Below are 23,807 nucleotides of genomic sequence, written 5' to 3' on the forward strand. Positions count from 1 at the left end.
GGCTCCCTGCTCCGCGGGAAGCCTGCTTCTCCCTCTCCCACTCCCCCTGCTTGTGTTCCCTCTCTCACTGCCTCTGTCAAATAAATAAATAAAATCTTAAAAAAAAAAAAAAAACTGTACATGTCTAAGTTATACAACTTGATGAGTTCAGATCATCAGCATACAACAGCAAGACTATCCCTACAATCAAGACAGTGAACAGATCCATGACCCCCTCAAACTTCCCCATACTCTCCTCCTCTCTCACCTCTGCAGGCAGCCACTTCCCTGCTTTCTGTCACAATAAATTACTTGGCATTGTCCTCGAATTTTATGTAAAGGGAATCAGATGGCCCATATTCTTTTTTTTGTCCGGCTTTTTCCACTCAGTATAATTATTCAGAGACTGACACATGTTGTTGGGTTTACCAGGAATCCTTTCCTTTCTTATTGCTGGGTAGTGTCCATTGTATGGATACACCACGTTTCATTTACCCATTCACCTGCTGATAGGCATTTGGGTCATTTACAGCACTGGGCTATTACCAGTGAAGCCTTTGTGACCATTCCTGCACAGGGCTTTACATGTAAACGTGCTTTCATTTCTCTGGGGTAAGTACCTGGGAGTAGAATGGGTGGGTCATAATCCAGGTGCATATTTAACTTTTGAGGAGCTGTCGAACTATGCTCCAAAGTAGCAGGACCACTTTATGCTTCTGCCCCTCATATCCTCACCAACACTCAATATGATCAGTCTTTTCATTTTCAGGCACTCAAGTGTGTTTGAGGGCATATCTCACTGTGCTTTTTTCTTTTTATTAAGATTTTATTTATTTGAGGGGGGCGGGGAAAGAGAGAGAACAAGCAGGGGAGGAGGGCAGCGGGAGAGGGAGAAGCAGGCTCCCTGCTGAGCAAAGAGCCTGACCCAGGACTCGATCCCAGGACCCTGGGATCATGACCTGAGCCGAAGGCAGACGCTTAACTGACTGAGCCACCCAGGCGCCCCTCTTACTGTGGTTTTACTTTTTATTTCCCTGATGACTAATGATGTCAAGCATCCTTCTGTTGCTTATTTTTTCTTTATATCTTTAACAATGACATGAAAATTTCATAAAATAGTGCCAGTTACCATTTATTAAATGGTTGCCCTCTTCTGTGACAGATAGCATGCTGTGAATTTTATATCCACATCCTGCCACCTTCATAGGAATCTAATGAGGACGGCATCAAGATCCAGTTCTACAGATGGGACCCAGGGACTCCATGAGGTCAGGGGGTGTGCCCCATGTCACAGTTGGTTAGTGGTAGAGCCAGGTTCCAGTCTAGGCCTCTGGTCTATCCCCTGGGGGGCATGGGTGTGCCTGCCACCGACACTGCTCTTGAGCAAGGCTTGCATTTTATATCCTAGGCACTGGCAGGGCTCTGGAGCATAACCAAACCGCAGCAGCAGCAACAACAACAAAAAGACAGACACTGCAGACAAATGCAACATTGACGCTTTCTTGCCACTCACACAGTCATTCTTATTTGCTAGGGACATGGGACAGTTTAGCCAAGATACTCCGTGGCTGAGGCCCTGATCAATACATCAATACTGCATAACATTAAAAGCAAAACAGATATCTGGAAAGCAGTTAACTGAGAGCCTCAAATCCAAAGGCTGGCACAAGAATGTCAACGTTTATGCTGTGCTGAAGAAACCTTTTAAAAGAACTTGATTTTTGCTCTTCAAAGGCAAGTGTATTTCCAGATGTTGACTCTTATATAAGCGTTGGAAGCGTGTCTGGAGTTTTCTCTAGCCCAGGGATTAAATTCTGGCATCCAGGTGCAAGGGAAAGCTGAGCAGTCATGAGCAGGCCGGCAGCCTCTCTGGGCTATCAGTGGTTCCTGTAGGGCTGTTCCCCAATGGGCCTTCTAGCGCTGGGGTGCTGGGGTCCGTACTTACATGCAGGAAACACCAAACACAAGAGTGGCTGTAAACATGACAATATAAGGGGGAGAGCTCTAAGTAGAAGAAATTTCAAGTCTGCGTTTTGATTTAAAATCTTGGCTTTGAACTATGGTGTTTAAGTTGCATGACTACAGAATTATGCAGCCCTTCCAAGAACAGTATTCATGCCTCCCGCCATCCTGGATGATGCTCAACTCTCCTGCTGATCCTCACAATGTGACATCATCTATATAGAGCTGCCCTGCACCATCGGAATAAAGTCCAAGCTCCCAGTGGCCCTCCTTCTTCCTGAGGCCACCTCATCCTGCCCCACTTCCCTGGTGGATATCCTTTTCCAGAGCTTCAGTCCTTTTTCTCGTGCCCTCTCCTCTGCCTGGGGAGTCTTTACACACCTCCTCCCCACACCCACTTGGAAAATTCCTCAACTTTCAGAGTCCATTAAGAAGAAGGTCTCTTCTCTCCACACCCATACTCTGTTGGCCCCCAGGCAGATATGGCCACCCGTTTCCCACACTCTCCCTGGCTAGGGTGCCTCCCCCTGTACATATCTCCTACAATTTCTGCAGCAGCAACAGGCTCATCTGTTTTCTCCCACTCAGCCAGCACTGCCCAACAGAAAGCGAACATATAGGGGTGCCTGGGTGGCTCCATTGGTGAAGCATCTGACTCTTGATTTCAGCTCAGGTCATGCTCTCAGGATCATGAGATCAAGCCCCGCATCAGGCTCCGCACTCAGCAGGGAGTCGGCTTGAGATTCTCTCCCTCTCCCTCTGCCCCCTCCCTGTTCGCACGTGCTCCCTCTCTCTAAAATAAATAAAATCTTTTTTCAAAAAAGCAAACATATAAATATGGTAAATACTTATGCATATTAAATAATACAATAATATAAAGAGCATAATAAAACAGAAATAAAATTGAAAATTCTATTCTATCCACATTTTAAGGACCCAACAGCAGCATGAAATTAATGGCTACTATATTGGAAAGCACACATATAGGACATTTCCATCACTGCAGAAACTTCTGTTGAAAAATATCAGTCTAGAATATTTCTTAGGAGAAGTCTTTTCAATGGTGGTAAATCTGCTTCTTTAAGGTGCAAGGTGATTTCCCTAAATAAGCAAAAGACACTGGCACTGCAATATGGGGAACATGGAGAACATCATGTTGCAAGATGCTACTTCCACCTGATGAGACACAGCCGACCATGTGGCTTATGAGCTCGCTCTGAAGGTCAACGCTGCCTCTTAGGAACCGCTCCCAGTCTACTCTCCCTCATACCATTCGTTGCCCAATATAACGTCCTCTGCTCGAGTCCAACTGAAATAACTTGATTTCCCATGTTCCTATGTAACTGTAGATGCAGTCTCCTCCACTTAGAAGTTCTCAACTGTTACCCTGATTAACACTGATCATCCTTCAACACAGTGCAAGCCCCACCTCCCCAGTGACACCTTCCCACACAGAAGGGGCTTGACCCTCTTGGATGCCTCCCTCCACATTCACACACCTCTTTAGTCACTCCTTCACACAGCTGTGTCTTCCAACACACGGCAACCTCCTGAAGGCTGGGGTTGTCATGTCCCCTGACCTGGCCCACCACGGTGCGGGGCCTATTGAACATTCTTGACAAATATTAATTGAAAAACTCTGTGATGAATGACTGAATTCCCCAATTCCCAAAAAGGAGTCCCAAAGAAGTGTCTAGCAATGGTACATCCCCTGAGTAAACGTGTAGCCTCTCTAGGTCCCACCTAGAAGGAAGCCAAACTCACTGGGTTGTTTATATTCTAGGCCATAATTACAATAGGCTTAGCTTATAAAGGTGTGAAGCACAGGATGGAAGGAAGCCCATGGATGGCAGCTGAGCCATTCCCCTGCCTTCAGGACAAAGTCACATCTAAATCAGTTAAGGAGCTAAAAACCTACCTGGCTTTTTAAAGAATCCGAAACCACCCTGGCAAGCCACGGCGATGTGGAATTAAGAACCAAGGGCACCTCCCTCTCTGTGCTGAGTCAGTGGCCTTTGTCTGCTCTGTGACTCACCCCAATGCTTATAAACCACCTGAGCAGTCGGGAACAAGGAAGCCGAGCGGCTCACGCCCACAGGTACGCATTCTGCTCCCTTCCTCCATGTTCAGAACGGCACCCACAGCAACTACCACGCAGGATAGATGGGATCCCTCCCACCTCATTAAAAGACAAGCAGTTCTGGGCTTCGGATGTACTATGGATTTTGCAGTGGGTTTAAATTCCACAGTATGGCCGGTTACCGGCCATGAGCGCTGTCACTGAACATGTCCCAATTCCATCTCCTCAAATGGTAGCCAAGATAACACCCCTCTCCTGGGTTGGCTGTGAGGAGGTGAAGAGATTAGGCTCTGCCACACAGTAAGGCTTCAAAACATTTCAGACGCTGTCCCTGTCTCCACGCCTCGGCCTGATGGCCCATGAGGTAACTAGTTTTGTGGGTTGAGGTAAGGCCCTTCCTTCTCTGAGTCCTCACTTTCTCCAGCCACACGAGTGAGCCAAATCATCCCTCAGTTTCCTTCCAGATCCAAGGTGTGGGAGTTCAGCGTATGAGACCTCTTGAGGGATAATGTGTGTGTGTGCGTGCACGTGAGCACGTGCACCCACATGAGAGAGAGAAAAAAACATGAGAAGCCATTTTTTTTAGTTCCCTTAATGGAATAAGACAGATTTAAATATTTTGATTCCAACCCACTGTGTTCTCTTTGTTCCATATATGATTTTAAAAGCTTAACTTTGTCTTTTAGCTCTTTCAACAATGCAAATCCTTCTCACAATGCAAGGTAAAGGTTTCTCCCTCCTGATGACTTAACATACAAGAAAATGTTAAATCGCTATTCTTTCTATTTAAATTCTTTGATGTTTCCAATAAAATAGGTTGGGAAAGGTTGGAACAGAGAGCCATTCCAGGTATCTGAGTGACTAATACCTCAAAAGGATAACCGAGATACTCAGAATACCCAAGAAGTTTAGCAGTCAGAGCCCAGGCAGAGTCTTCTGCTTTGACCACCCCTCTAGGACGGGGACAGTGATCATAACCCTGCCCATTTGGTAACCCATGCAGTCAGCACTTCAAGAGTTTTTGAAGCAATGCCGCTCATAGATGTTCTGCAAACTTTTTTTTTTTTTTAACTCTCATGCTGGAAGTTTGGGAACTCATGTGTGCTATTTATCTCTCTTGGAGATTCACACTGGCATTAGGAAAGGCTCTGAGAATTCCTGCAGTGCAAGAACACATTTAACTTGTCCAATTTGGCATTTCTCAAACTTATTTGGACACAAACCAGGTTTTTTTGTGGTTCTTCTTTCCCATGGGAAAAATAAAGCTATTATGCCCCCCATATGCCCCGAGGTCCACACATACCTATGCAATATGGGGGAAAAAAACTGCTTGAAACCCAGTTCTAGGAGCCAATATGGGGCAGAGGTAACAGCATGCACTCCAGAGTCAGATAAATCCAGATTCAACACTAATTCTACCAGCAGTGTTGCCGTTGAAGATGTTACTTAACCTTCCAGAGCCTCAGTGTTGCCTAAGTAAAAAGTGGGCTGATAGTGTCTACTTCCAGAGAGCTTGTACGTGCCTTAGGTGAGACGAGGCATGTGTAGAAGCTTCTGGCACACAGCATCTTTAACCAACTGAGCCACCCAGGTGCCCCCTGGCACACAGCATCTTTAAAATGTGACTCTCCGTCCTCTCTCCTCATCACAAAATCACAAGCTGAGACATTTGAAAACACCCTGGTCGTTTTTTTAAATGCTCTTTACATCAAATTATTTCCCATAAGAAGCCTTCTTGGAATGTCTTTTCATTACCTAGCCTGCAAGTTTTCATAAATAGAGCCATCTAGAAAAAACATGGCAGGGCTGCTTTAATACATATATATGTGAAGGAGGCCCAGTATTTCATACAGCTATCTGGGATTTAATATCGAGGAATTTGCCTGTGTCGAATATTACTTTATTTAACGGAATATGATATCACTTGATACAGTCATAAAGCGCATTGCTATCAAAATACAGCTGTTATTAACATTACTAACAACTGCTTTATTCCAGTGCATTTTACTGATACCATAATGATGGGCACTTTTGAAATAAGTGTCCCCGGCTGATTTTCAGAAGCCTATCTCCCAGAGAGTTCATATGATAATTCCACCAGGGTTTTCACCAAGGTAGAATGAGGAGTTTAAAATGCTTGGAAGTGAGTCATCTTGAGGTCACCAATAATTAAATAGGCGCTAAAAGAACAGAATATGGAAAATGCGTGATCGTCCCCGGCTCTGAAATAAAAACAGATTATCAGTGAGACACTGCCTCTGTAGGGAGACTTGATCCCAATCTATAGCAGGATTCCTTTCAAGCCTGGATGTCGCGTTCAAAATATCCATTAAAAGTCTATGATGGACTTTAATTACGAGAGGCAGATGATAAGAGTCTAGTTCATTCCCTCCCATTGTCCAGGGTGGTTTAGAGCTGCCAATCATCACCTCCTTCAAAGAGGCCCAAAGTGCAGATACCACTTTAAAGAAATGGCTGGACTGTGAGGGAGGGGCTCTCCCCCCACAGGTGGTGCTGACAGAGCAGTGTCGAAATGCCTCTGGGCCTGCAAAGTGCACTCAAAGGACCTCTTACTAAAAGCAGCGACAGTTTTCCCATTATTCCAATATACAGCGGTTGGACCGAGAGACTCCTTCCCCCTGCTTCTCATCTCTCTGCCTCTGAGATCCTTCTTCCCACTTCCTTCTCCCCCCCCCGCTCATACACGTGGTTTGGAGGTGTTCTGATACTGTGTCTGGAAGGCTAGCAGGTGGAGTTAGGCTACACACACACACGCACACGCGCACACACGAGGTAAAGGATAGTAGAGGAAAGAGCCTACCTCAGGAGAAGCAGCGCCAGCTGCAGAGTCAGAAAGACCTGGGTTTGAATGCGGACTCCCTCACTTCTGCTGTGTGGTCTTAGGCAAGCTACTTAACCTCTCTGAGCCTCCATTTTCTGTCTGCTAAATAGAGACCAGAACACCTGCCACCTCAGTTTACTAGGAGGCCCCTAGTTCACAAAAGGACACCTAATAACGTCATTCCCCTGCAAGGAAAGCAGGGGTCCTACAGCCAATGTTTATCTGCCTCTACTCTTTCCACCATAACAACTCCCTCTGCCCCAAGAGAGAAACTCGCTGGAGAGGCCAGCTGAGAAAGAAAAATGTTCAATAATTCAGGAGCACTAACATCAAGTCTGATGTAGGCATAAAAATAGTTACAAAACACCACACTCCTCTTGTTTTCATTACAGCAACCTTGGCTCCCTGGTAGGAACATAAGGAGCCAGGGCCTGGACTGAGGCTGGGGCCCGGCCTGGGGCAGGGGAACCTCATCAGGCTTCTGTTTTGGCTCTTCAAATTATTCATCTTTGTACAAAGGCAAGGCAGGGATTTGCTTGTCACCTCTATATTTTAAACCCGCCTTTGGATAGACTGGTTTATTTTTGAATTGACAGTATGCTCAGCTGGGCTACTGGAGCAGAGAGAATTCTCTACATCCTGCCTTCTGACGGGGACCAACTGGTGAGCTCTTCAAGGATGCTGGACCAGATCCCAAAGCTTAGGTTCAAAGGCGCAGGCTGGTAGGCTGCCCTGAGCCCAATCAATCCCCCTAGGAGGCCCATACCATTGGCCTGTGTCACCCAGAAGGACTATGCTATCCCTAAAAGCACAAATTCTAGGAAAAGAACAGGAAGAATCCAACTAGAGAGCTAATATTTACTAAGCTTATGTGCCAGGCCCCCCTGCCACGTGCTTTACCTCTATTACCTTCTAGCCCTCACAACAAACCCCAAGTTAGTTGCAAGCCTCTCCATTTCACCGATGAGGAAACCAAGGCCCTGGGAAGTTAAGAGACATCCCCTGCAAAGTTCCACCGAGGAGTCAGGGCTCAGGCCGAGATGGTCTGACTCCCAAGCCTGTGCTCTCTCCCCTTCGCCCTCCATAAAAGCAGAGCATGTGGTATGAAAAGGTCTTCATGAAATATTCAGCTGCATTTGTAGCTCCTGTCATGGCCAAGCCAGATCTGAATGCTTACTCGGTGCATTTTTTTCTTGCAAGGGAGCTGCAGAGAAACCAATTTCCAAGTCCTACTTAACAAGACAGTGAAAGAGGGCCTGCTGTTGGCCTGCTCCAGGTACAGGGGCAAGTTTACGCACGTGCCTGGAACAGGAGGTACAGGGACAATTAAGTGGGAGGCCAGAATCAAACCTACTACTTCTAGGAGCCCAGGGTCTCAGAGAGCTTCTTTGGCCCCCCTTCTAGAAGAGGGAGTGCTCAGCAAGGGCGAGGAAGCCTGGAAGGGTAGAGGAAGGTCACATTTCTTGTCCTTTCAGAAAACACAATCTCAGCCTTCAAGTCCGACACCAAACACTTCTTTCTTTTCGAAGCTTCCCTTGCCTCCCCCAGTCAACCTGGGTGTGAGAGCTCTTTCTCAGACATGCCTACTTGGTGCTTGGCTCTGTGCTAGAATTTCAGTGAATATTACTCCACTTCACCGGGAAAGCAGGTATTGTTACTCTGCACAGAAGAAGAAGGAACCGAGACTTAGGGCTTGTTTAATCTGCCAAAGGTCACACAAGCCAGCCAGGGTCTCAAGCAAGGACAGCCCTCCACAACCATTATCTAGTCAATGGTGCCAAAGCTGACAATGTCTAGAGATGGTCCAGCCACGACTGTAGGTCAGTCTTAAATGCATGTCTGGTAATACTCTTAACCATATCCTAAGTACCTTGAGGTCTGAGTGGACTCCCCTGCCCTCCTGTCCTGAATGATACCTACGCTGGGGCAGAACTCACTCAGCAAGCTTATTGACTGATTCATCGGTATCCTTAATAATGGTGCCAAGGATCTAGATGAGCAGCCCCACCCAAGGGAGCCAGCCATTCTGTAACTGAATCTTTAAAGAGGAAAGTGAGTCCAACTTCTTACCTCCTCTAGGAAGCTTCTCCTCAATACTCTAACAGCCCCTGCTTGCACACCTCCCATGATGGGGGGCTCATTCCCTTCACAGGCAGTATAGTACTTGGGAGAATATTCTTCCTGATACTGAACTCAAGCCAGCTCTCCACCCCCTCCCCCAGCCAACCTCAGCCTCTGGAGCCCTTGGGGAAAGACTGTGGTTAGCATCTAAGAGACTACCCCGAAGTCCTGGTCATGTTTTCCTGACTCCTGGAATGGTGAAACAGAAAAACACAGACTCAGAGCCAGGAAGATCCCGATTCAAATCCTGCCTCTGCTGTTCACATAGTTAGTTGGTGATGGAGCATCACAAGTCAGCCTGGCAGAGTGGCTAAGTTCAGCACACAGTAGGGAGCTCAGTACATAGTGGGTATCAAATGGCCTACTTAGCTGGCAGACACCTGGCTCCCCTTCTGGTGTGAACCCTGTGACACCTGCTGGCCTTCCCCACATCACATCCTCTCTTTGGCCTCTGCCTGCCTGTCTCTGGGGTCCACTTCTGAACAAGTGAATTTAATTCCCTGATTATTAAGAAGATGGGAAACTGAGAAGGGTGACAACAACAAATCAAGAAATGACAACCATGAGAGTTACCATGGCAACAGTTTAACTTGAAAAGTTCCAAGAATGTACTGTAAATGCACACGCATACACACAACACACACACGCCTGAATGTGGGGGCCTCAGAAACCTGCTTTGATGCCTGAGACCATCACCCAAACTCCGGTGCAGAATGAATTTCCCACCCTATGTCCCACCTTCAGGGGTAGGTTATGAAGGCAAATTCTCCTTCTAGGAACCCAAATTAATTCTTCCTTCAAGGCATAATTCATCAGTTCAGGTGGGTGTCAGGAGAGGCTAAACATCTTCTATGAAAAGTTTTAGCTGAAACAGACATCTGAAGGTGGTGCACATCTCATTCCTGCCACAGAATAGACTGGTTTTAAGGACTAAATGAAGTAATGTAGGCCAAACGCACGCGATTCAACAGAGACTGAGAGCCTCTTGTTGGCAAATACCATCCTAGGCCCTGGAGTCACCTCCGTGAGCAAAAGGCAAAGATTGCTGCCCAATGGAGATTTACAATAGTCATGAGAGATTAAACAGATAGACAATGGCCAGACCAGATATGAAAACACAACTCTAACCCCCAACCTCAGCAGCAGCCAGTCCCAAACGGTCAGGACTTGATCAACAACCTGCCAGCTTTTTACATTTTTGCCCCCGCGTTTTAAAATTTAACCCCACTCAGGACCACTGAGAACGAGCAAACTACGCATCCCAAACTAATCACATATAGCTCCCAGCTTCTAGTTAGATTGCCTCCAGGTTCCACTGCCAACAGCCTCCAATCCAAGCTGCCCAACAGCTTGCTTTTTTTTTTTCCACTATGAAGCTTTTCCCAACACTCTGCCTGATTCTAAGTCTCACCAAAGGCAAGTGATGGTGGCTGACTCCCTTGTAGCCGCTGCTTGTTCTCATCCGAGTAGCCTTCATTTTCGCCATAATGAGTATAATACGGTTTACAAATGTCTTCTCCCATTCAGTAGGTTGTCTTTTAGTTTCGTTGATGGGTTCCTTTGCTGTGCAGAAGCTTTTTATTTTGATAAAGTCCCAATAGTTTATTTTTGCTTTTGTTTCCCTTGCCTCAGGGAACCTAAGCCGCTGCTCCTGACCCGCCCTCCCACCTCCCCATCCCACCCTCGTACTCAGATTATTCTTAACACGGCAGCCAGTGTCATCTTGTTAAAATCACAAAACAGAGTATGAAAGCCCACTGAAAGAAGAAAAGATACAGAAGGGTAAGAGAGGTCTAGAACACTGGGGGCAGGAAGGGGGGGTCACCAATGCAACAGGATGGTCAGGGTGGGCCTTGTTGAGAAGGTGATATTGGTGGAAGGACTTGGAGGTAGCTAGCCATGTACATGTCCAGGGGAAGAATATTCCAGGCAGAGGGAACAACCTTGAGGCAGGTCTGGGCCTGACACGTTTCAACAAAGCACAGGAGGTGAGGTCAGAGATGTAGGAGAGACCTGGCATTGAAGAGGCCTTTACAGGTCATGTAAGGACTATGACCTTTACTCCGAGACACATGAGGGGCCATGACAGAGTTCTGAACTGAGAAGTGACATGTTCTGACGCTGGTCTTAAGAGACTCACTCCGGCCCCTGTGTTGAGAGTAAACTGCAAGGGGGCAGGGCAGAAGCAGGGAGTGCATCGAGGGCCACAACCGCACCCATCCAGGGGAGAGATGGGGCCGCTGGGGCTGTGGAAGTGCAGACGGCCAACAGTGGTGGGGCTCTGGGCCCAGTGTGATTATGAGCCTCAAGTATAGGAGATACTTGAAACCTTCTGCTCTCTTTCCCTCTTTCCTTAAAAACAGAAATACCATCACCGATCCAGGAAGCAAAATGAGGTCTGGGTCAACCCCAGTGGCCATTGCACCCTGGGGCGCATTTCCACACACACTGGCCCGGGGAGGGGGGTGAGGGAGGGGGGAGAGTAGGGCTGTACATAGAAACAATAATGGAGAGAAAAAACCAAAGTGTTAGAAGGAATTGCCTCTCCGTGACAGGATTATGGGTTGTTTTCATTTGTTCTCTGGGTTATCTTAGGTTTTCTAAATTTTCTATTGTTTACATGTATTATTGGTACAATCAGAAAAAACACATTAAATAAAAACATGATAAATATTATAAAATTTTGAATGTAATACTTATTCTAGTAATAAAAATTGCTCCCTATTCTATCATGTGCCACAAGGCTTAATGAGTTTGAGAATATGAAAGAAGCCTGGAGGAGGCAAGAATATGCAATGGGGAAACAGAAAGGCCCTTCAAAATGGTGTTGGGAAACCTGGACAGCAACATGCAAAAGAGTGAAACTGGACTATTTCCTTACACCACACACAAAAAATAAACTCAAATTGGATTAAGGACCTACTTGTGAGACCTGAAACCAAAAATCCCAGAAGAGAGCACAAGCAGTAATTTCTCTGACATTGGCCATAATAATTTTTTCTAGATAGGTTCCCTGAGGCAAGGGAAACAAAAGCAAAAATAAACTATTGGGACTTTATCAAAATAAAAAGCTTCTGCACAGCAAAGGAACCCATCAACGAAACTAAAAGACAACCTACTGAATGGGAGAAGACATTTGTAAATGACATATCTGATAAAGGGTTAGTATCCAAAATATATAAAGAACATACACAACTCAACACCAAAAGAACAAATAATCCAATTTGGGCAGAAGACATAAATAGACATTTCTCCAAAGAAGACATACACATGGCCAACAGACACATGAAAAGATGCTGCACATCACTCATCATCAGGGAAATGCAAATCAAAACCATGATGAGACACCACCTCACCCCGGTCAGAATGGCCAAATCAAAAGCACAAGAAACGACAAGTGTTGGCAAGAATGTAGAAAGACGCCTGGAGAATACAACTGAATACCTGGAACTGGAAATTTTCTGTGGCACCATGAGAATGATCACTGTTTAATATGTCTACTGTCACACTGCATCTGCCACCAATGAGGCCACCACAAAACAACACTGACAAAGAGGTGCACAAAACCGACGGACTCCACTGCTCTATGGCACTTCACATCTGCTACTCCTATACTTGGAGAGATGAGAAGGAAGAGAAAGCGGAATCAGGGAGAAAGAGCTAGGTTTTCGAACCTGTGGGACTTGAATCAGTAGCATCAGCATCTCCTGGGAGCTTGTTAGAAATGCAGAATCCCAGCCGCCGCACCCCCCCCCCCCCCCCCCCCCGCCGCTGAAGCAGAACCTGCATTTTAACAAGTCCCCAGGCAGTGCCTATATCTACATTGAGTTTCAGAGCCCTCTCCAGAACACAACACTCTTTCTTACTTTGAGGTGGATTTGAAGTGATCTTAAAAAAGAAAAAAAAAGAAAAGAAGAGACAATCAGCCAACTGAATAGGATTTCTCAAGCAAATATTAATTATCTAAAAGATGTAAAATCACCCAAACCATCCAGAAGTGCAGAGCTTGCAGGCCTTTGGGCAATGTCAAGTCTGACACCAATCCTGGAGAGCTACCACAGGATCCCCTTTCATAGGGAGCAGAGACCAGGTACTCCCTCTTCTACCCCAGGAATCCTGAGTGCAGGTTGTGCATGAATGGTTAACAGGGCCTCTGCCCAGAAGTATACATAAAAGGAGTAAAACCAGGTCAAAGGAATATCACAATATCTCTAGGCAAAGGCTAGCGAGGCCTTTTCAGCACTCGGGACGCAACTGTGTTGAAATGAGGAAAAAGGCTGAGTGAGAAGGCCACACTTTTCTGACCCAGATGCCCCAGTTTGCCAGGAGGCAGGGAGGCGATGAGAAAGAAGCCTTGATTACTATATTTGTAGTCCCATGGCTCAAATAAATTAGGTCACCCTCCTCATACATAAATTACTCAATATGGGATCCCTTTATGCTTTGAAGAAGGGAGGGAAGGAACATTTAATGAGGCTCTACTTTATTCACCATTTCTCAATCCTGGCTGCAACTTGGCATCACCTGGGTCCCAGCCACAGCTGTTATAGAGCACTCTGGGGTGGGGCTGGGGCACTGGTGTTGGGTAAGAGCTCCCAGGTGATCCTGATGCATAACCAGGGTTGGAATCCACAGTATTGAGCACTGAGCTGGAACTCAAAATCTAGCAGGAGACAGTAGCTCAGAGAAGAAGATAAGGAATCATTATGCCAATCTGGTGCCGAGTGGCAAAGGAACAGAGCTGGAATCAGAACCAGGATCTGCTGGTCTAAATCTAGAGCATTTTGGTTTTTCCACTTCTATAGGCCCCTCCATTTTTTCAAAGGGCAGGGATGCCAGAGGTCCTCTCCGAGTCTGACTGCAAAAACCATAATAAATAGGCTCCTTCAGACCCTCCCAGTAGCCCCCTCCACCATAGCTCTGTCTGCCATTGACTCGTGTAAACAGTGCAATCAAGGCTCCAGAAGCAAGAATCAAGAGGACCAGGAGCTGAGTGGGTGCGGAGGTCACAGGAAAAACAGCAAAGCCAAGAGCTACATTCGCACAGAAGACCCTGCCTGTTAAGTAAGCACTGTGCAAGTTACTTCACGAACCCACACCAACTCTTTGAGGTCGATACTTCGGCTTTCCATTTTATAAATGGATGGACGCTAAGAGAACCTAATTAACTTGCTTGAATTCATACAGCTACCAGATGACAGAGCAGAGAATTCAAGCCCAAGTCTGTTGGGCATTTTCCTCTGCCTTACATGGCCTTGGGAAGCACTTACTCCAAGTATATGGGGGAACCATCCCTGGTGGAGAAAAAGCAACTCATGACTTAGCTGTCCCCAAATAAGTTACTTTAAAGGCCCTGGAAATAATGATGCTGATTCAACAATGACAAGGTCTCACAAAACTCTCACATTCTTTTATGACAATCCTGCCGCCAACCCTAACAAACACTCACTATTATCCCCATTTTATGGATACGGGATCTAACTCATGGAGACGTGAAGTAACTTGCCCAAGGTCCCACAAAGTGTTAAAACTGGGAGCTGGGGGTGTCCACAAATTTGGTACCTCTTTCAAGCTACCAAGAAGTGAAGTGTGGCAGATCTTTGGTGGCAAAAAGTCACCAGGGCCAAGGCCCCTGCAGACTTCCCAGGAAATGGTTCTAGGACCAGCATCCCAGCCTCTGTTACTTGGCAGCTCAGGGCTACATTTTTAGTCAAGCAAGTTTTTGTTATAATCATTCAACCTACAGAAAAGGAATGTCTGTCTTACTTATTCCTTGAAAGGGATGAGTGCATGGCTGGGAAATGTTGAAGGGTTTACATAGCATTAGGACGAAGTGCATCCAGGGAAACCAGGAAGGGAGCTGGTGAGCCCGCACCAAAGAAGGCACGAGCTTCCGAGGCCGCCAGACTCAGTCCACTCCCCGCTCTGTCATTCACAAGCCCATGTGACAGGGGCGGCGTCACGCAACCACCAGAGGCCCCACTCCTTCATCTGGAAAGTGGGGATTCTTGCCGATTTCACCAGTGTCCTGGGGAATACATTAGCTTATGTTCTAGATAGCCCTGCGTGCCAGGTCCTGAAGCCATTTGCCTCTTTATTTACCTGTATGTGCCAGATGTTCTACGGAAGTGAACACTTAATCCTCATCGCCATGTGATATGAGATGAGATCTATCACTTTCCCGATTTTATAGAGGAGAACACTGAGGCACAGAAGGGTTGCTCAAGGTCATATGGTGAGGAGGTGAGGGTCAGGGTCTAAACCTGGCTCTTGCAGGCTTCAAAGCTGATGTTCTTCCCAAGACTCCATGCCACTCAGTCTGAAGAACCTCAGTGTGCACGTACAAACGGACTTAACCGGCCATAAAGAGGAATTAAGGGTGGACAGAAGTACGTCCTGGCCTTGAAGGTAGACAAACACAACTGGATAAACTAGACATTCCAAAATTGCTACAAAAGGCAGATTAAGAGCAGCTGGGAGTCTCTGACCACACAACATAGCAGACAGAGGACAGGGCCTGAGTGCACCCAGTTGCCAAACTTCTTAGGTTAGTTCAGTTAAAAAAATAGGTAAAAGAAAATAAAACACAAAACTTTAGAGCAAATAGCTAAAACAATTGTCTCAAAACAATCAAAAATACTATTAATTCACAAGCTACTACTTTTAATACTTTGTTTCTTTTTAGTCCTGCTTCAACGAATGTCTGCTTTGGAAAACATACTTTGGATTTAATAGTATAGCATTATTTTTTTAAAACAATTTTATTGTGGCATTTTCCTATGTCACAAAAACAGATGTTTGAAAATGACATTTAATCTTTATATAATACCCCACTGTTTGGCTGCCATACTTTACTTGTCCAATCCGATTGTTCATCTTTTTTTTTTTTTTCACTATTATAAATAACAAGGCAATGAACATTTTTATTCTGACATCTTTTCTGCCCATCTTTGATTATTTTCTTTGGCTAGATTCCTAGAATTGGAATACTGAGCTAAAGGGAACAAGTGTTTCTAGGACTACTGACAGTTATTGCCAAATTGCTTTCCTAAAAGGGTGTATCAATTTGCATTCCCACCAGCAGCAAAGGAGAGTACCTGTCTCCCAGCACCCTCCCCAGAATCCAGCACTGTCTTAGAAATAATCTTGGCTAATAAGAGAGGTGAAAAATAGTAGCATGAGTCTGCAAAGAGACATAGAGTGTTTGATAACCTACCTATAGTCACAACCAGTCCGTGGTTCAGCCAGGATTTGAACTGAAGAAGCTCAGCTCCAGAAGCCAGATAGTTCTGGGTCCCTAACCACTACTGGGGTACGCAGTACTCAGCTTCATGTCAGCTCTTGTTTTAGGGAATTTTACATAAGAGTTCTACATGGGCAGAGATCTTTACATTAGTCTTTCATTATCCTCAGCAACTGGACCAACACTCTGCAATAGAACTTTCTGCAGTGATAGAAATGTTCTGTATCTGCATTGTCTGATATGATAGCCACTATCCTCTCCTGAGCACTGGGAATTTGGCTAGTGTGACTGAGGAAATGAATTATTAACTTTAATTTTAATTAAATTTAATTTAAATTGTGACTAGTGACTACTGCACTCACTGCACAGTGAAGCTCTCGAATATCTAGCACATCACCCAATAAATATTTATTAAGTGAGGGGCGCCTGGGTGGCTCAGATGGTTAAGCGTCTGCCTTCGGCTCAGGTCATGATCCCGGGGTCCTGGGATCGAGCCCCACATCGGGCTCCTGGCTCAGCCGGGAGTCTGCTTCTCCCTCTCCCTCTGCCTCTCCCACTGCTCATGCTCCCTCTCTCTCTCTGTATCTCTGTGTCTCAAATGAATAAATAAAATCTTTAAAAAAAATATTTATTAAGTGACAAACTCAAGTAATCTCTTAATTCTGCCTCCCTCTACCATACTTCCTGCAAGGCAAAAGTTTGCCTCTTCCATCCTCATCTCCATGTGTCCATTTGTTCTCTCAAACGCAGGCTTAATGCTATTTATCTGCCATGTGGGGGTGATGTGAAGATCAGCTAATTAATGTTTGCAAAGAGGTGCGTTGCTGACTGGTTCTCAGAATAATTGCACATTAATAAAACGTTTAAACGACCAATTCTCATCCAAAGGCCAAAGGAGGGCTGAGTTTATTCAGTAAAGAGCTGGTTTTTCTGACTCCCTCTGAACTAGATCCTTCCACTGTGGACCTCATCAATACAAACTCCTTCCATCTACAACATTCCACCAATCAGAAGAGACTGAAATGTACTTTCACAATGGTTTTGATGTCACAGTTTGATGAGTAAATTAATAATACAAACAAGATTGGGAAGGGCGGGTATTTAACCAACTTGAACAAATTGCTTTTAAGCTCTTAAGCACTTTCATTGCTTGCATGATAATGAAACAAATTTTTAAATGTCTTCATCCACTCTCAAAGTAGACCCAGTAAAAGGACTCTAAAGAGAAACACTTTGCTAAGCACTCAGGTTTAATTACATGGCATTCCAAAAAGCTACAAAGTTGCTATTCTAGAAGAAACAAGGGTTTTGGAGCCCGAGAGGCCTATGATCAAATGCTAGTCCTAGGTATGTGACCTTGGGCAAATGGTTTGCCTTACTGAGTCCCAGTTTCCTCATCTAGAACATGGAGGTAATAGCAGCTACTTAACACACAGAAGGTACTCAATCTGTGTTTGTTTGACACTTGCCCCATTCTTCCACCACCTTCAACCACAGGATAAGAGAACTATGTCCCTCCCTACTCTGTCTGCTAAAAGATGCCAATTCTCAAAACCCAAAAAGAAAGGACACATCCCTTTATAGTGCCATCTATAAATATGAGAGCTCCTCCTGATGTCTGGTGGTCATTATTATTACTTTCTGAAATAATGTCAGAGTAGGAAGTAGCTTGAAACCTGGCTACTAAAAGTTTGGACCAGGGACAAGCCTCATGGCATCATCTTGGAGCTTACCAGAAATGCAGACTCAGGCCCCTCTTCAGATGTACTGAATCAGAACCTACACTTTAACAAGACTCTTGGGTGATGTATGTGCATATTAAAAGTTTGAGAAGTACGACCTTACAAAACATCAAATCCACTCTCCTCTCCCAACCTAATTTTATAGAAAGGGAAACTGATTCCAAGTATGGGCAAGTGTTTTACCCTAAGCCATAATGTGTTAGCTGCAACTCTTTTGCTTGACTTTCAAGGGGTTCAAAGACCCGATTTTTTGAATCAACAATCATTCCACAGCAAGAAATTCAGCTCTTGAAAAGAAAACATTCTTAAAATCTAATGTGCTTGAGGGTTATAATGATTTATCAATTGTATCTGACGATCATTGCCACTGGGAGCAATAAGGCTACCATCCACAAAGCCAATGCAGGACTCAAGGAGATAGGGAGTAGGGTGCACTGAATAACAGCTTTTGAGATCCTGCTATGTTTCTGTCCTGCGTCCTTTTTGTTTTCCAAATGAAAGAAAGGCCCCGATTTGATGTTCAGAACATGACAAAGGACAAAAAACGTTCCACTGCCTTCCCTAGTGAAACTGGATAAGTGTCAGTATCAAAGGCAGCATCTAAACACTTGTCAGAATTCCGAGTCTGCGACCAGTGGAGTGGGTTTCCTACATGGTGACCACACCATGGAACAAGGCCGAGGTGACCTTTCTCTGATCTAAAGGGGCTCCTGATGTCTCCTGCTGGGTACAGGGACACCTTCGAAATGGGAGGACTGGATTTTCCCCCAGTGGCTCCACTGAATTCTTTGTCAGATGACGAGTCATCTAACCACAGGGAACAAATCTTTTCTGGGTCACAGAAATTTGACACGTGAAAGCACGACTGACAAATACACCCTCTCACTGAACTGGCCCATACCAGGATGGGAAGAGATACCCAACTAGGAAACAGCATGTAGGCATGTTAATTTAATTTTTTACTGTGCCCAGGCACCCTGCAGAGAGACAGTTGGGCGGGTTTTCCAGCAAAATGCCCTGCAGCGGATGGGGATAAGCTTGCTGTGGGTAGTCCCAATTGTTTCCTTTGTCAGATTTCCTAGGCAGCCATTCCAAGGCCTCTGAGCCAAAGGAAAAGGGAAGGGGGAAGGGCAGGGAAGGATGGAATCCATCATCTGAGCAAATGCTAGACACACACACTTCTCTGAGGAACTGTTTGTCATTCACTGTGGAGCCAGCCCCACCTACAATACAGAGGAACATATTTACATATTTCAACTCCGTTGCTGGCTGAAGCGCTACAGAAAGTGATGATTCGTAAACAGCCAGGGAAGAAAAATGTTCTTGAAAAAGGATTTGCCTATCACTTCAGCAGAACAGCTCAAATGCAAATCCCCTGCTTGAGGTCTGATTGTCACCCCTACCTCCCTCTGCTACCCAGGCTCCCAAGTCTAGAAGGGACTGCAAAGTAAACAGCCATATTCTGGCTTAAAAGATGAAGTAGAAATCACAGTGTAGTCTACTGCTTCTCATGAGTGACAGAAGTATTAGCATGGCCTATGCCTGTGACCCTGCAATCCTACTTTCTAGGAATTTGTCTTAAGGAAATACAAAAACTACACAGTGTGCACAAGGATGGCTACTGCAGCTTTGTTTTAATTAAAAAAAAAAAACTAAAAATAAACAAGTCAAAATTTCAGTACTGGTTAAATAAATGATGGCATATTAAAACACTGAGGTTCTATGCAGCTATTAAACATGTTGCCAGACGGAGAAATATTATAACATGGCAAGATCTATCATTAAATGAAAATACATAATTACGACTCTGATCTCATTTTTTTACATGCATAAAGTCCCACGTTACAACTCAAAATGTGGTGAAACTTACTTTCCTTCTGCTTTTTCTCTATTGTCTTACCTTGCTACAGTGAACACAGATACTTTGATAATTAGAACACAATAAAAGTTTTTAAAAAACTGTGGCAAAGTAATAAATACAGAGGAATAAAGCATCTACATTTACACTATTTCATTAGAAGCTTTTCTTGTGGAAAACTATGTGTTCAGAGATCTGTATATGCTGGACTCCCTGGGAACCGGGGCACGTGTTACTTTCCAAGTGGCCCCCATAGCAGTCTGTCAGTGCAGAGCAATGACAGAGTGATTCAGCTTTCAGCTACAGTAAGCCAGGCTGATAAACCATGTAAGAAGGCCGGTAAAAATCGGTCTCTCGGATCTAGAATTGACGTTGATTTACCCTGCTAGGCTCTTGGAATCCAATCTGCAAGGCGGTGATTTAAATCCCATTGTTCTTTTGTTTCCCTTTTGAGATTTATGGATGTGGGAGAATGTATTGGGAAAGAACAGTGGCCAGCTTGAGGTCCAGGCAGGGTAGCCGTTTACTGGGACTGGACAGGGGAGGCTGAGTACCCAGGTGAGGATTTACACCAGGTGACAATCAATCTCATTTTCTTCAACCCCTCTGAGTTAAAGAGTGTAACGCTTGTATTGTCCAACAACCTTTATCTTAAATTCCTAATCACCCTCTTTCCCATATTTTTAACTCTTGATCTGGAAATATCGGGTTATGTAACACGCCAATCTGCACAAGAATGTAATTCTGTCATAAAAAAGGACTCAATGAGGGAGAAATTCTAACAAAACTGGAAATGACTTTTCTAAGAAAAGAGAAGATATTTTTGTTTCAAGCACTTGAGCTGTTTTTAAATAGACCACGGATGCAATGTTGCTGGTTCTTTTGGGGATGTTGATTTTCCTGCCCAACCCCCACCCAACAAATGCACCGTGTTGGAAAGGGATGAAGGAAGTGTAAGGGAATGATCATCTGTGAGGTTTTGTGACATTAATCCTTACTTTGTTGTAAACTAGAGAATATCTTCCCATTTATAGGAGAGCAAACTGAAGTTCCAAAGGTAACTAAGGCCACATCGCCAGGATTTCCACCCAGTAAATAAAGGAGTTAAAGTCACATCCCACCAATTTACTCCCACAAAACCAGAGGCGGTTAAACAGATTATGCCACAGAGAGTAAGCTCTACTAGAGATCCAAATCGTCCAGTACTATAATACCCAGTCTCCCACGGCAACACCTGTTCAGTGGGGAGCTCACTACCTCATATTCCAGATTATTCCCTTCGCTGCAGAACTGCCCTCTGATGATTCTTCTTTAGGCTGAACACTGGTTCCACCGCCCCTTTCCCCCACCCCAGCCCCGCAGCGAGCAAGGCTGACCCTATTTCCCCCCAAAGTCCATTAGCGTGGTTTACTGGATTTTACTGGCCCCATTCTACCCCATCCCCAAAAAGAGGCCTTGATGACAACAGGAAGCTGGCAGATGAAACCAAGAAACCTCAAAAACCGAACCTTTCCATTCCTGACAACTTCCCTACCCTCAGAAGACGGTGAATTCACACGCCACCCTGCTCTCTGCCCCCGCTCACTTAAAGACACACGCTGGGAAGAAAACCTCCCCTGAATTAGCCCCGTAACGCCGTAGGAACATCTCCGTCCTAAGTTTGCCGGGAGAACCTGGGGGCGTTCACTTCCGCGACGTTCACAAGGACCTACTGCACGCAAGGAACCGCTGAGAGGCGATGCTCGTTCGCCCCGGGAAATCAGCTCAGCCTGGTCCAATTCCACTAGGCGGAAGGACGCCCATCATCACCAGGGAAAACAGATTCTTTCTCATCATTCTCTCATATCGCCTACAAAGAGCGAATCCCATTTCTGCGCGATGGCTGGCCTCGCCGCACACCCCCCTTCCAGGCTCGCTCGCTCGCTCGCTCGCTCTCACACACACACGCACACACAAACTTGCTTCCACCACCACCTGTGAAAACATACCTCCTAACTTTGGCGAGGAGAGCTCCGGGGCAGAGCCAAGCGGCGGAGCGCCCGGAGCGCGCCGCGGGGCGGAGGATGGGGCAGGCGGGGAGGGAGCAGCGCGGCCGGACCGCAACCCTGCGCGGCGCGGCTCCTGGGCTAGCACCCGGCCGGAACGCGGCGGTCTGGGCTCGGGTTTCGCGTGCAGGCCCCGCCCACCCGGCGGCCGGCTAGTGCGGACTGCGGCGCGGCGCGGCCGGCCGAGGAGCCGGAAGCCGGGGGCACAGCGGGCGGCGGAGAGCGCTAGGGGGCCTCGGCCCGCGCCCCCGACACGGGACGCCGGGGGAGTGGGGGGCGGAGAGGACGGCGGCGCCCGGCCGGCGCGGAGGCCGTGGAGCGGGAGGGCGCCGGGAAACAGGTTGCCACCGAGCCCCGCCGCCCCGGATTCCCTGTCCCGAGCAAGCACAGCCCCTCCGGGGCGCCCTCCTCTTTACCGGACCCTCGCGGCCGCCCCGGAGCCTCTCAGGCAGCCGGGTTAAAGGCGCCCTCAGCAAGGTCAAGGCGCGGCCGGCGGGCACCTGGGGATTTTCCCCAGCCGAGCACGAGCTTTGTAATCGCATTGTTAAGGATCACGGCAGCGGCAGGAAATCCGAACGGCCCCACAGGTCTGCGAAGGGAGGATTTATTTTACAGCGCGGAACATACTCAGACAGACCCGGGATTTCAGGGGGAGGGGATGCGGAGTTTCGGGACCGTGGAATGTGGCAAAAATAAAACCCTCCCCTCCACCCAAGCACACCACCGCCTCCTGCCTGCGGGGGGAGGGGGAGAGGGAGTTCGGGGCCACTGTGCCTCAGACTTCAGCGTTCCGCACGCCTCTGTCAGGTCCGGGGTGGTTTATCCCTCTACAGGCGAAAAAAAGATTTAAAAGCACTCCACTACTGTGGTTTCTCTATCAAAGACCATCAACATGCTACAGGCTGCGGCAGCTATGGGAAGCAGGGAGAGAATAAACGCAACAGAAGCAAACTGCGCTCCGCGTAGGAGAGAAGCAAGGAGGCGGAAGCCATACTCTGCGCTTATCCCCATCCTACCCCATTAGCGCCTGGCTAGCCCCGGAAACCAGGAATGGGTACCTAATGGTGGCCAACCCTGACAGAGGCCAGCCCCCTCCCTCCTGACCCCCCGCCAGAGTAGGCCTGGATGGCTGGCATGCTTGGCATCTCCAAGGTGGACCAGACAGCGCAGGCAGGTTTCTAAACACGTGAAGGGCACTGGGTGTGAAAGATGGGTTGGAGGAGATCTGAGAGGCAGAGAAGCGAGGCTTAGCGGTTCCCCAGGATGCAAAGTTAGTTTCCTGAAAGAGCATCCCCTGCAAGGCCTCCCAACACCCCCAAGACAGGCTTGGGCTCTGGGGACTCCATGAACCCTGAGTTCTGACCGGCTTTTTCTCTTTGATCAATCCTAAAGTCTCTACCCAATTCCTGTCTCGATAACCGGTTCTTTGGAGACAGCATCAGCACCCAACGCCGACCATGGAATTGCGGGCAGTGGTGCCAGGCGTCTCCCTGCCCTCCGGTCTCGGGATGGGTGCGCCCCGGTACTTACATTCCCCAAGCAGGCAAACTTTCAGGCTTGTCTTTCGCGAACCGGGTGCTCACATCACGGTTCTGGGTAATCACTGAGCCAGTTTATATAATTGCCCGCGATGCCGTACGGCAGATCTTGCGTGCACCAACGCACAGCTCAGCACTTGTGCACCTTCTCGCCCCCGCGCTCGAATCCCGAGCGTGCCCCGCCGCCGCCTTCCAAAAAGCAGCAAGGCGATCTCGTGGATTTGTCAAATACCAAGGGTTTAGGCAGGATCTACCAAAACCCAGGCTGCCTCAATGCGCCCCTTTCGCTGCATTGGTGTCTTATGGATAACTGCATCTCTACAAACCTCGCTAGGCCTGGGGGGTGGGAGGGGGATAGAGACACGGGCGGGGGGGTTGGCGCGGTTCTAAAGAGGGC

General features: G+C 46.9%; 1 protein-coding gene across 1 annotated transcript in view; it reads right to left on the minus strand.

Moving 5' to 3' along the window:
• Positions 1–21,957, minus strand: part of TENM4 (teneurin transmembrane protein 4) — a 713,747-nt gene extending 691,790 nt beyond the window's left edge. Inside the window, 1 exon segment of the mRNA XM_034995151.1 lies at positions 21,816–21,957. The gene's annotated coding sequence lies outside the window, so the exon portion shown is untranslated.
• Between the last annotated feature and the right edge of the window lie 1,850 nt (positions 21,958–23,807).

This window comes from Mirounga leonina, unplaced genomic scaffold (assembly GCF_011800145.1).
Source record: "Mirounga leonina isolate KUSES-001 unplaced genomic scaffold, KU_Mleo_1.0 Mir_92, whole genome shotgun sequence".
In the NCBI taxonomy this organism is placed as follows: domain Eukaryota; kingdom Metazoa; phylum Chordata; class Mammalia; order Carnivora; family Phocidae; genus Mirounga; species Mirounga leonina.